This window comes from Saccostrea echinata, unplaced genomic scaffold (genome assembly GCF_033153115.1).
Source record: "Saccostrea echinata isolate AGI-Se365-2 ecotype Australia unplaced genomic scaffold, CSIRO_AGI_Sech_v1 ptg000006l, whole genome shotgun sequence".
Taxonomy (NCBI): Eukaryota; Metazoa; Mollusca; class Bivalvia; order Ostreida; family Ostreidae; genus Saccostrea; species Saccostrea echinata.
In genome coordinates, this window is record NW_026889755.1 from 10,906,290 (window position 1) to 10,917,539 (window position 11,250).

General features: G+C 34.1%; 1 pseudogene; it reads left to right on the forward strand.

The window, feature by feature from the left end:
• Positions 1-206: 206 nt before the first annotated feature.
• LOC133180259 (uncharacterized) lies at positions 207-1,701 on the forward strand (annotated as a pseudogene).
• The last annotated feature ends 9,549 nt before the right edge of the window (positions 1,702-11,250 follow it).

Genomic DNA, 11,250 nt, shown 5'->3' on the forward strand with positions numbered 1-11,250 from the left:
CCCTAGCACCAGAACACCTGACCCTGGGGCTATGAATTTCACAATTTCTGTAGTCACTCTTGCTTAACATAACTATGTACATATGTATTTAATTCGTTTCAATAATACCCAGGAGTAGAGAAGAAGATTTTCAAAGAAATAATGCACTTTCACTATGAGCGTTTTCTCGTCGTACTCGAGTTTTAGCCCGGGATACGAACCTCTTGATGCGCACGCAGAGTTAGACGAGAATGACTTTACTTGACTCATGAGACTCTCCAAAATGGAGACAGTTATCAAAGCACAGCTGTACGAAGATTTATTTATTGAGGATGATGTGGACATTTTATTTGTCCTTGCGATAGAGCAGACCTGGATCACCCAAATTCTCTTAAATCTAGAGCGGCGTCGTTGTATTCCAAGACTTGGAGGCTTTTCCGAAAATATTGTGCCGCTGTTTGACAGCAAGCAATTTCTAGGACATTTCAGAGTGAGCCCAGAAATTTTTGATTTAATCATGAACTCAATTGTACATTCCCTCACAGATGATAATGCATGGCCCGGTGGGTCAGAGCCTATACTGCCTAAGAAAAAACTTTTAGTGTTTCTGTGGTACATGGCGAATCAGGAAACATTAAGAGAAGTTAGCAATACATTTGCAATAGGGACCACAACTGTTCATGAAATTGTAATGGCTGTGTCAGGAGCAATAAACGAAAACTTAGTCAATGTAAGTGAATATTTGTGGATAAGATTATTGTAAAAAAATTATTTTCAATTTCCTTATAAAAAGATCAGTAAAGGTTTTCATCCATGCATGTTGTTAATATTTTAGGTGATAAACTGGCCAGATGCTAACACACAACAAGCTTTATCAAGACAATTTCAACTCCAGTCCGGATTACGTGGTATTATTGGCTCTTTGGATGGAACACATATTAGATTATCTTCAGCTCCCGGTGGCGACAAAGATTATTTTAACCGAAAAAACTTCCCTTCAATCCAGTTACAGGTAAAGCATATTTTTACTGTGTTGACATGTAAACTATTTTTTCATTCAATAAACCAGGTAATTAACTGTGTAAACTGTAAGAAGCTCTTACTTTTATTCGCTTATTTCTTGTGTAGAAAAAAGAACTAAATATTAAATTGATTTTTTTTAAAATATACAGGTTGTTGCAGACTGTGACATGTTGATGCTTACACGGGTTGGCCTGGGTGCACCTACGATGCACGCGTCCTCAGAAATTCCTCTTTGTTTGACAAAGCCGAAAACGGACAGCGTGTTATACATGGAAATTTTATTATTGCAGACAGTGCCTATCCATTGAGGAATTGGTTGATCACACCTTTCCGAGATAATGGAAGACTTAATGCACAGCAACGCAGATTTAATCAGATGCTGTCCTCGGCCAGACAAATTGTTAAACGGGTATATGGACACTTAAAAGGAAGATTTCGGAGACTTCGAGAAATAACTGTTCGAAAGCTGTCTCGTATAGTTTCACTGATTATTTCAGGATGCATTTTGCACAATTTATGTGTTTTGCATCATGATGACGTTGAAGCCTTTATAGACAATGATGACGATGGACATCCTAATGCCTACCCTAACATTTTCGTTGATGGAAGGGATGGCGCATTATTCAGACAGCAGTTAATGAACACATTGCCATTGTAAATAATTTCATTGACACGGATTTTAAAATGATTATGATTTTTCTAGAGTATGTTGCACACAAAAATTATATTAGGGATATTAAATAAAAGATTTTTGAAATGTTGTCAATCTTTTATTCACTTTTTGTGAATATAACAAATAAAACAAAACATTAGAAAAAAATTGTCAACAATACAATGCAGATTTAAACAAAATAAAAGAGGCCCAGGGCACAATTTTGTTTATTAAGACATGTCTTTCTAACATGTTTAATTGGTTGAGCCCCACTCAAATGTATTTTCACTGGAAAAATCGGTTTAAAGCTTATTTTCATAGCATCAATATTTTGAAAAATCATCATATTTGAATTACAATAGTAATCACAACCACTGCAAAAATAAATGAATGACGTGGCGTTCAGCAAAATTTAAGCAAAGTTAAAACTGCACAAAAGCATGGAGGGGATGATTCAAATAAAACCATAAACCTTGTACATTGTGGAGATAATTATTTGTCCAAAGACTTTTCCATTAGTTCCAGCATACGATCGATGCGTCGCATTTTGTCTTCATGCTGTGTTTTCATGGAGTTCATAAGTTCCCTGTTTTGTTCTTGGATATTCTCAATTAATTTGGTGCTATCGGATATCTTGCGTTTTGTAGATTTTAATTTCGTAGTTTTAGTAAGAGTTGTGGATTTGGAATCTGTGTCACTTGACGTAGACTGCTTTTCTTCTTCAGGAACAGCTATGTCTTCATCCTTGTCAAATGCTCTGTCGATTTTTAGTTTATCTCTGGGGCGTCCTGTGTCAAAGGACACGGCTACCTTTGTGGAGGCCTTATTGCCATAAACCTCACTGAACTGCTCTAAATATTTCCAAGAATATTTTTTATTGCCGGTTTTGTTATTTTCATCATTTATTTCCTTGTATTTTTTTTTCAATGCCTTCCATTTATTGATCAATTGTGTTTTGGAAACATGTATACCAGTTTTTTTCATTTCACTTGCTATTTCTCCCCAAAGAATATCATGAGATTTTGTGCCTGAAAATTTGTCCTCCCTCTGAAGCCTTAAATCAATTAAAAATCGTTCTTCACTTTCCTTCCACACATGCATTGTGTTCTGTAAGTAAAGTTAGTTTTTCAGTGAGTAGACTGTGAAACTCATGAAAGGTTAATTTGATTTCATTGGATACTCTGATTTCAGAACATGTTAGATCAACATCTTTTTCAGATCTAGAGAATAAATTTGTAAAAAGTGAGGAAAAGCACTTTGTACTCTCACAAGTAGACATTAATAAAAAGTCAAGATTTTTGTCAGGTAGGATTTTCTCGGAATGATTTTCTACAAAATTCCAATCTACCTGTGAGTCAGAACTGGAAGTTGAGACACGGGAGGGTGTAGAAGGCCCAGATGCAGATTCTGATGAAGCTGAGCACGATTATACATTTTTGTAACACGCACATTTGTAATAACCACTTTATATACAAAACAAAATTTCATTCTCTTATATTGTAATATGGACGTCGTAATAGATCTGACTGAATGCTTGACATGTCTGTATCGCGAAACAATCTTATCTAAAAAAAATTTATAAGTCATTTCTTAAGTTGTGCCTTTAAGGACTAATAAAATAAAACAATCTTTGCCAATTACTACACTGCATGTACACGTTAGTTGTTTGTGCCGTGTAGAGCAACAATGTATTTCAACATCGAGGTGCCCGCGGCTCTCTGTGGCCACGTGTATGTAAACGAGGACTGGACTACAACACTTAAAGACACAAAGCGGCAGAGATGGATGAAACTGTTTGCTATATTACAAAGACTTGAATTATAGTACATGTATATTTGAAGGAATTTTTATTTATGTTAATGTTTATTTAATTCTATAAATAATAAATGGACATTCACAAGAGTGATGGTAAAAATAATATGTGCGTAAATGCGTAGTAATTACAATTATTTACCGAATCCCCCATTCAATTACAATTGCAGATGAATTAAAATGCAACAACACGGGATAGAGCAATACTTTTTTTAAATGTATTGTTGCGTGAACAGACAAAAACAGCGATTAAAATTCAAAATGATTTTTATGCACCAGTGTTTGGAATTAAGATTATAAAAGATCGGTAAAGTAATCTTACTGATTCGATATAATTAAAAACATAACTTTCCATTAATTAATAGCTCTTTGTACAAAATTTACATTATACGCGATCACAAATACTAGCTTTGTTTATGGCCACAGGTGGCTAGTACACTGGTGACCTCGATCAACAGCGTGGGATTCGCGCGTTGGGTTACATAACTAAACATCGAGCTGAACATGGAGACCGTAATATGCATACAGCTAATGATCGTGAATTATTCAATGCATACAGTTTAAAATCACTTACAAAGTTTGTTGTAATAATAAACGTAGAAAGATAGATTTAATATTCTCCGCTTTTGAACACTATTAACCTAATTTAAAAAAGAAGAAAAGAAAGACTAGTTGTAATAAATAATTTAATAGTGAACCATAAACCACGTTTTTAACCTTATTAAAAAGAAAATTAACATTAAATACCGCAGGGTATATTATTGATAGCAAGTCTGTTTAAGTTATACACATGAAGAGGTCTGATTTCCTTGCCGAATGAAAAACGTTACCTGTTTACCTGGCCTGCTTTCTAATACGTATTACGCAATACCCATGGTATGGTCGAACAAAACAACATTTTCATTAGATCAAAAAGGTGTAAAAGAACAATTTTGTTCCCAAGATCCAGATCGAAATATTTACCGTTTTTGAGTTATAAAGCAAAAACTTTTAAGGGCCCAAGATCCCAAATCATAGGGGCCAGCCCCTTTTAAATAGTATAATAAGAAAGCCCTTGCAATTATGCACAACTTTTGTTCTACATGTCTTAACAAAATATTTCTAGTTTTCAAGATATAAAGGAAAATATGTCAAATTTTTTGCTGTTTTCCGCGTTCTAACTTTTGACCCCTCTCTAGCGCCATTTTTAATGCAAAAATCAAAAAACAAAAACCGATGTGCACAACTTCAATGCTTCCTCTTTTCAATTTCAAAGGGTTTTGTGCTCCAATTATAACCATTTCTGAGCCTTTGTCTGGAAATCTGAGGCATTCAAAATTCAATCAAAGGGGAATAACTCGTCTTTAAATGTTTTGCAGATACAGTAATAGTGCGTACGGATCCATGTAAATGAATAAAGAAAAACACGTGGATATAAGCTATTGTGCCTCTAAAGAGAAACGCAGTACAGTTAAGGTGCCAAATGGAAATATCGGCGATTTTTTTAGATAGAAAATACATTCTTTACAAGGATGGGCGTTTCTTTTTAGGACTTGACTATTATCGGACAAATGCAATGTGGTTGAAAACTACATGTTGAGGACGATTAGATTTCTTATTTAGACTTGTCACGTGATGTGGCAGTCACGTGATTTTAGCAAATATACTTGAAGTATTGAGGTCATCTATAAATTTTAATATTGCAAGGGCATAACCAAGTTAAAAATCTAAGTTCAACATATAATTATTTTCAACACTCTTTGTAGTTTGTGAAAAGTGCTGCAAACTTATATAGATTCTAATATCTAATTGCTAAAATTACATTTGTAAGACCGTATGTTGAATATTTTGCTGGTCAAGTACATTAAATATAGATATATAATTCATTTGCAAGATTTCAACAGGTTCGCAGCACTTTTCAAATATCTTCATACTTCTTGAGTTTATGTGTAAAAGCTTGTCATAATTTATTGAGGGTATGCCCTTGCAATATATCGATTTATTCCGACCCTTCTATTACCCTTCAATGAATCTGCATACAAATATACGACAGTATCGCTTATCTAGGGAATGTACGAGAAGTATATTTAATTTAAACAATATTTTATTCACAGATGTAAGAGTGAATAGGATTAGGCAGCAGGCTCAGCCTATTTTAGCCCTCTCCCTGAGTATATGTATAGTATATGAATAAAATCATAAAATAGACTTCGCATCCAAGGTACGGACCTCTTATATATCTACCATTTATATTTAATAAAAATTACAAAATACATTTTTCATTTTATAAAAAAAAATTGATCCGCCTCTCACTGCATACAAACTGCGTCAAATTTTACGATATGACGTCACATTGACAAGTGCATTGCTATCAGTGAATTGTTTATATATTGCTGTGTGGGATTTAACCAACGACAATAATGCATGCACTAGTTAGTATTGATGTAGTTTAAAGCTATTCAACAGTTTAAAATAGCAAATCATTTTATTTTGTGGTAATTTGAAGAACTTATATTTTTGTGTGATGTCATAGTAAGAAATTTCCCGTATTAATTAGGCCCCGCCTCCTTACTGCAGCCTTAACTGTGCTGCGAAACTACTTATTTTGTGTCTTAAATAACGTTTTCGGTCATTTACCGAACTGGGCAACGATCATGTTGAAATTGAATTAGCAAAAACGAGAATCACACTGGATTAACCCATACAAATTGGTTACTTTGTACTGCAGTATGCTAAGTTGCGAATGCTCGAGTTTTACTACGATTGTGTCGATAAATGTTGTAGTCGTCAAGATTTTTAATTAATGTCAAAGGATGCCGATTCCTTGTACATGCCTATATCACGTGAAAACTTAGAAAAGACAATGTTTTGGGAAGGAAAGCCATGATTTTCTCACTTACATCCTACTAAGGGATTTATAGGTACCGGTATGGTGGCTCTTAGCAGCAAAAAGTATTATTTCGAAAATAATATGGAAATTTAAAAAAAGTAAGGATAGTTGTTAAGGTCGCAATAAATGTGAGTTATCCTTTATCTTCATATAAAGAAGTTTTATTCAATAGTTCTGCAGGAACAACAAATCGCAGATCTGGCACATTTAAGAATAGTATCTCCACGTACACACAGTACAGACAAGGTTTCTCATCATTTTATCCTAAATGGAAAGTGTTATTGGACGGTTTGTGACGACGTATTTAGACATTGACCTATGTCAATGGGGATAGACTCGTCCATAAGGAAAAGAGGGGGTGAACACGTTATATATTTTATTGGGAAAAGGGTTTTTGTATTTTTAGTTTGATTTTTGTTTTGGTTATTTTCTCCTTTATATGATTACATTAAAGATAACTTGTTACACATGATATATGGCTTGCATTGTTTCTCCACCGAGACTCGCGCAGAGAACCTGAAAGGTTAACATTGAAAAGCCAGGCCATCATATCCATGAACATTTTTCCTGACTCTCTGCCACATGTTTTATATTTTTGCTGAGTCGCACCATAATTTTGTTTTAATCACTTTTCTTTTCAGGTTCATGTACAGCGATAGGCTTAATATTTTGTTTTCATATGATGTCTAGGTTTATGTTATTTTTTGTGAAAATGTTGAGTAAAAAATATCTTCTATTCTTCTATATTTCTATTCTATGTGTCATACATATTCATTTATAATTTATTTATGGTACATCCAGCATGAGATTGGGAGGACAATAGAGAATCAGAACGAGGTTGGGACAATACTGGAATCGTTCATGATGCAGAGGGACTTTCCATATAGTATTTATATTAAAGGATGTAATGTGATAAGTCATTGTCAACAAACGTTTCATGTTTTATTTAGTCGCAATCTTTTTACACAAGGGCATGAATTTCGCCGTGAAGGTAATGCAGAAGTCATTTTAAGTTAAATTTTACAGGTGGAGGGTCGTTAAATGTAAACCTGCCTTGTATCTGTCACAATGTTCGTACTTTGTAAACCTTTCACAGTAGCTCAGTCGGTAGAGCGCCCGTTCCGTGATGGAGAGGTCGTGAGTTCGAATCTCGGCCGCGACTGACCTAAGTCGATAAAAATGGGTAGCAACTGTTCCTTCGCCATGCGCTCGGCACTTTGAAGTGAAAGTTGCGGGTCCTTTGGATGAAACCTTAAAAACCGAGGCCCCGTGTCACGACAGGCGTTGGCACAATAAAGATCCCTCGCTGCTCAATGGCCCCGAGTGCCGGGTAAAGGTCAAAATTTGAAGCCCTTCATCGGTTTATGGTGACGTCTCTATATGAGTGAAAAAATCTCGAATGGGACGTAAAACAACAATCAATCAATCAATGAATCACACTTTATAAATATATACTTGTCGTTTTGGAAAAGTGAAAAAAGAGCATAATAATCCCTTTATATCCTGTTATTTAGATGTAACGCGTAACTCCTCTAAACGGCCTGATGTTCCTGATATGACCAAGGGAATAGACAATGTTGGCATTTGCTGGGGGGAGGGGGGGGTAGCCTTTAATATATATCTCTCCGATTGGACCGTCAAAACGGACCACAATACGATACGTTCCAAGTAGCATCAATCCCCCCTGTACTGGTAGAGTGCTGTAGTAGTAAAGTGTTGTATTGGTGTACCAAGACATTTATTATACATATAAATTATAAATATATTATATATCTTTATATTGGATTGGTGTTTACTGAACTGTTTGTTTGTTAGTAGTAAAATTAAAAACGTATATAACCCATTGACCGTTGTTGTAATACTGTCTACTAATGAGGGGGTTAGAAGTTGCAGTTTTCAAAGAAAAGATCAACAGCTTTGGTGATGAACTAGGGTCAACTTAAAGGATTAATATGAACCTTAATTTTTGATAAATTAATCTTGGTTACAATAAAAAATTTAACGTGCTTTGAAACAAATAAGAAATGTTCTAAAGCTTTTTTACTCATTTTGAATAAAAAAAAACCTAGTGAAGAGGAGTATTTTGCGCCGCCGAGTCATACATGTATTAAATAACTTGAATTATTGTAGGGGAAAGTTACGAGGACCTTCGCTTTTGATTCTTCTTTATCACATTTAATCATTGTTACCGACATATGATTTATTACATCTTCTAATTTTGCCTGGACCTGCTAATAACGACCCCTTTTATTTTAAATGACTGTTTTTTAACTTGCCCAGTTAGAAACATACAAATGAAAATGGATTTTGGTAGTGGTATCAGATTTAATTCGCATGTTACTTTTTGAAGAAATGATAAAAAAAATTACTAAGATCAATTTTAGATGGATACTCAACAGGAGAATACACAGACCATTGGTAAAGATAAAGACAAAATAGTATAGAGGTTCAGTAACATAATAAAAATTGGGTCAATTAATCATTTTGTTATTCATTAAAATTTTACGAGATATACATTTACAACTATTGCAAGTAACACGTCAAACTAGTGTACTCATTACAAATGAGTTTAATACTAAGTTAATAATTGAGTAAAATATAATGTATGACAACAAATTTAAAATGCTGATATTAATCTAAATTCCTAAGATGTGCATGTTTTCTATACACCAATAGATTTCTGCTGCATATAGATTTTAGGAAATCGTACACTCCTTTAAAATATTTTTTTTCAGAAAACTGCCGTAAAAAGAATCGGAGGCACTCCGACAACACGTCCCCTTACTGTTCTGCCATCAACATTACAATTACAAAAATTCTTATAGATGTTTTTTTTTCTCCTAAGGAGTACCTTAAATTTAGTTAAGATCGGGTCAATTCCTGTAGGATAATTGATCCTGTAGGATTATTGAACTTCCCATGGGTATATTTATTCCTCCGAGACCCATGCCTCCAATAGGATTATAGTTTCTAGCTGCAAGAGAAATACAAATCATTTGGGAGAACTAATTCCTGGGATGTGGCAAAATTCCTGTAGGATTCTATAGAATCATGCAGGATTGCATGAAAATCCCTCGGGGTTTTTATTTCCAATAGTATTTACTCCAAAATGATTCTTTTTATTTCAAGGTGAGTCTCTCAGCTTACAGGTGAGATAAAACTGTTAAAAAGGTAGTAAGGAAGTCTGCACATCATGGTCTATTAGATCACATCTTTGATTTTGCTGAAAATTGAATGTTTCTCGGGCGTCATTTTGCTACTTCGGATGTGGCAGTTTTATCCCTCAAGCGTTAAGTCTTTTAATTTGCCAAATTATAATCATCCATCCGTAAAATGATTCTGTTTTATATTCAGTTGCGAAATTTGTACAGCAAGCAGATAAGCGGTCAAACACAAAAAATTCATTATGAATTAAAAAAAACTTATAATGGCCAAGTGAAGTGGGTTTTTTTCAAAGAAACTCTTGGAATTGATAAAGTTACAGAAATTTTCCTGGAAATTCTTGTCGAAAAAAAAAACAATATAAGATTGACACCATGGTGATTAATATATTAAATGCAGAACTGTTCCCAGTGTACTCCAACTGCTTTATTATGCTTGAACCAATCATTTTGTGTAATCCGTTTTACTTGAAATCTCTTTTATCGCTACAAAACTGTAGCATATCTTACTATACAAATGAGAAGATTTTGATAACAAAACAAGTACATTTAGCATGGAATATTTTGTGTTTTAACAAAATTTGTTTCTATAATGTATAAATCAAATTTGGTTTTTCTGTTAAATTCGAACCGTGAGTTCATTCACCAATTAAAGAATATTTAATAGGAGATGAAGAACGTTTACATTATAGAATGCGGTAAAGATGTTCTGATCGAATTTAAAGACAAATCGAAAAGGTGCACAAGTCAAGATGTGAAAATGAACGCTTAAAAAGATTTTAAACTCTCTGCAAAACAACATGAAGGAGGTTGTTATCGTTTTCACCTGGAAACACGTATTATTTTTAATATGCAAAGCAATAAGAAAGATAAATCAAGAAGAATTGTAATTTATGTTTATGAGTCTCTTGTTAGCTCTACTGGTCAGAGACCAGAAGAGCTTATGCGATAGTAAGGTGTCCGTCGTCCGTCCGTCTGTCTGTCTGTCCATCCGTCTGTAAACAATTTTTCAAAATGCTACTCCTCCTACAGTTTTGGTCTGATTTCAGTATAACTTGGCACACAAGTAGACTACACTAAAATACATAATTCTGTGTATCGGTTTTTGATTTCAATGAACGGTGTTGCCATGGTTACTAAAAATAGAAATTTCTGAAAAACATTCAAAATGCTACTCCTCCTACAGTTTTGGTCTGATTTCAGTATTACTTGGCACACAAGTAGACTACACTAAGATACATAATTCTGTGTATCGGTTTTTGATGTCAATGAACGGTGTTGCCATGGTTACTAAAAATAGAAATTTCCTTGAAATACCTTCAAAATGCTACCCCTACAGTTTTAGTCTGATTTTAGTATTACTTAGCTCACAAGTAAACTACACTAAGATACATTATTCTCTGTACCAGTTTCGGATTTCGATGAACAGTGTTGCCATGGTTACTAAAAATAGAAATTTTAGTCTGATATAATAATAAATCTTGCCACAAAAGAGACTAAACCAAGGATCATTATTCTGTTTATTGCTGTTGCAAAGTTTCAAGTCAAAGTGCTACTTTTATCTTCCTTTATAAATACAACCAGTAGAGCTACAGTCTCGTCAGAGACTTCTGGTGATTTTTGGATTAGCAGAGGGTGTTACTGAAGTAAATTTTACCTATAAAAAAAATTCTCAATTTCCATGTTGTCAAGGTATAAATAGAATTCATTTAATTTGCTCCAATTCCTTAAATTTGCTCCAAAACATGCAAATA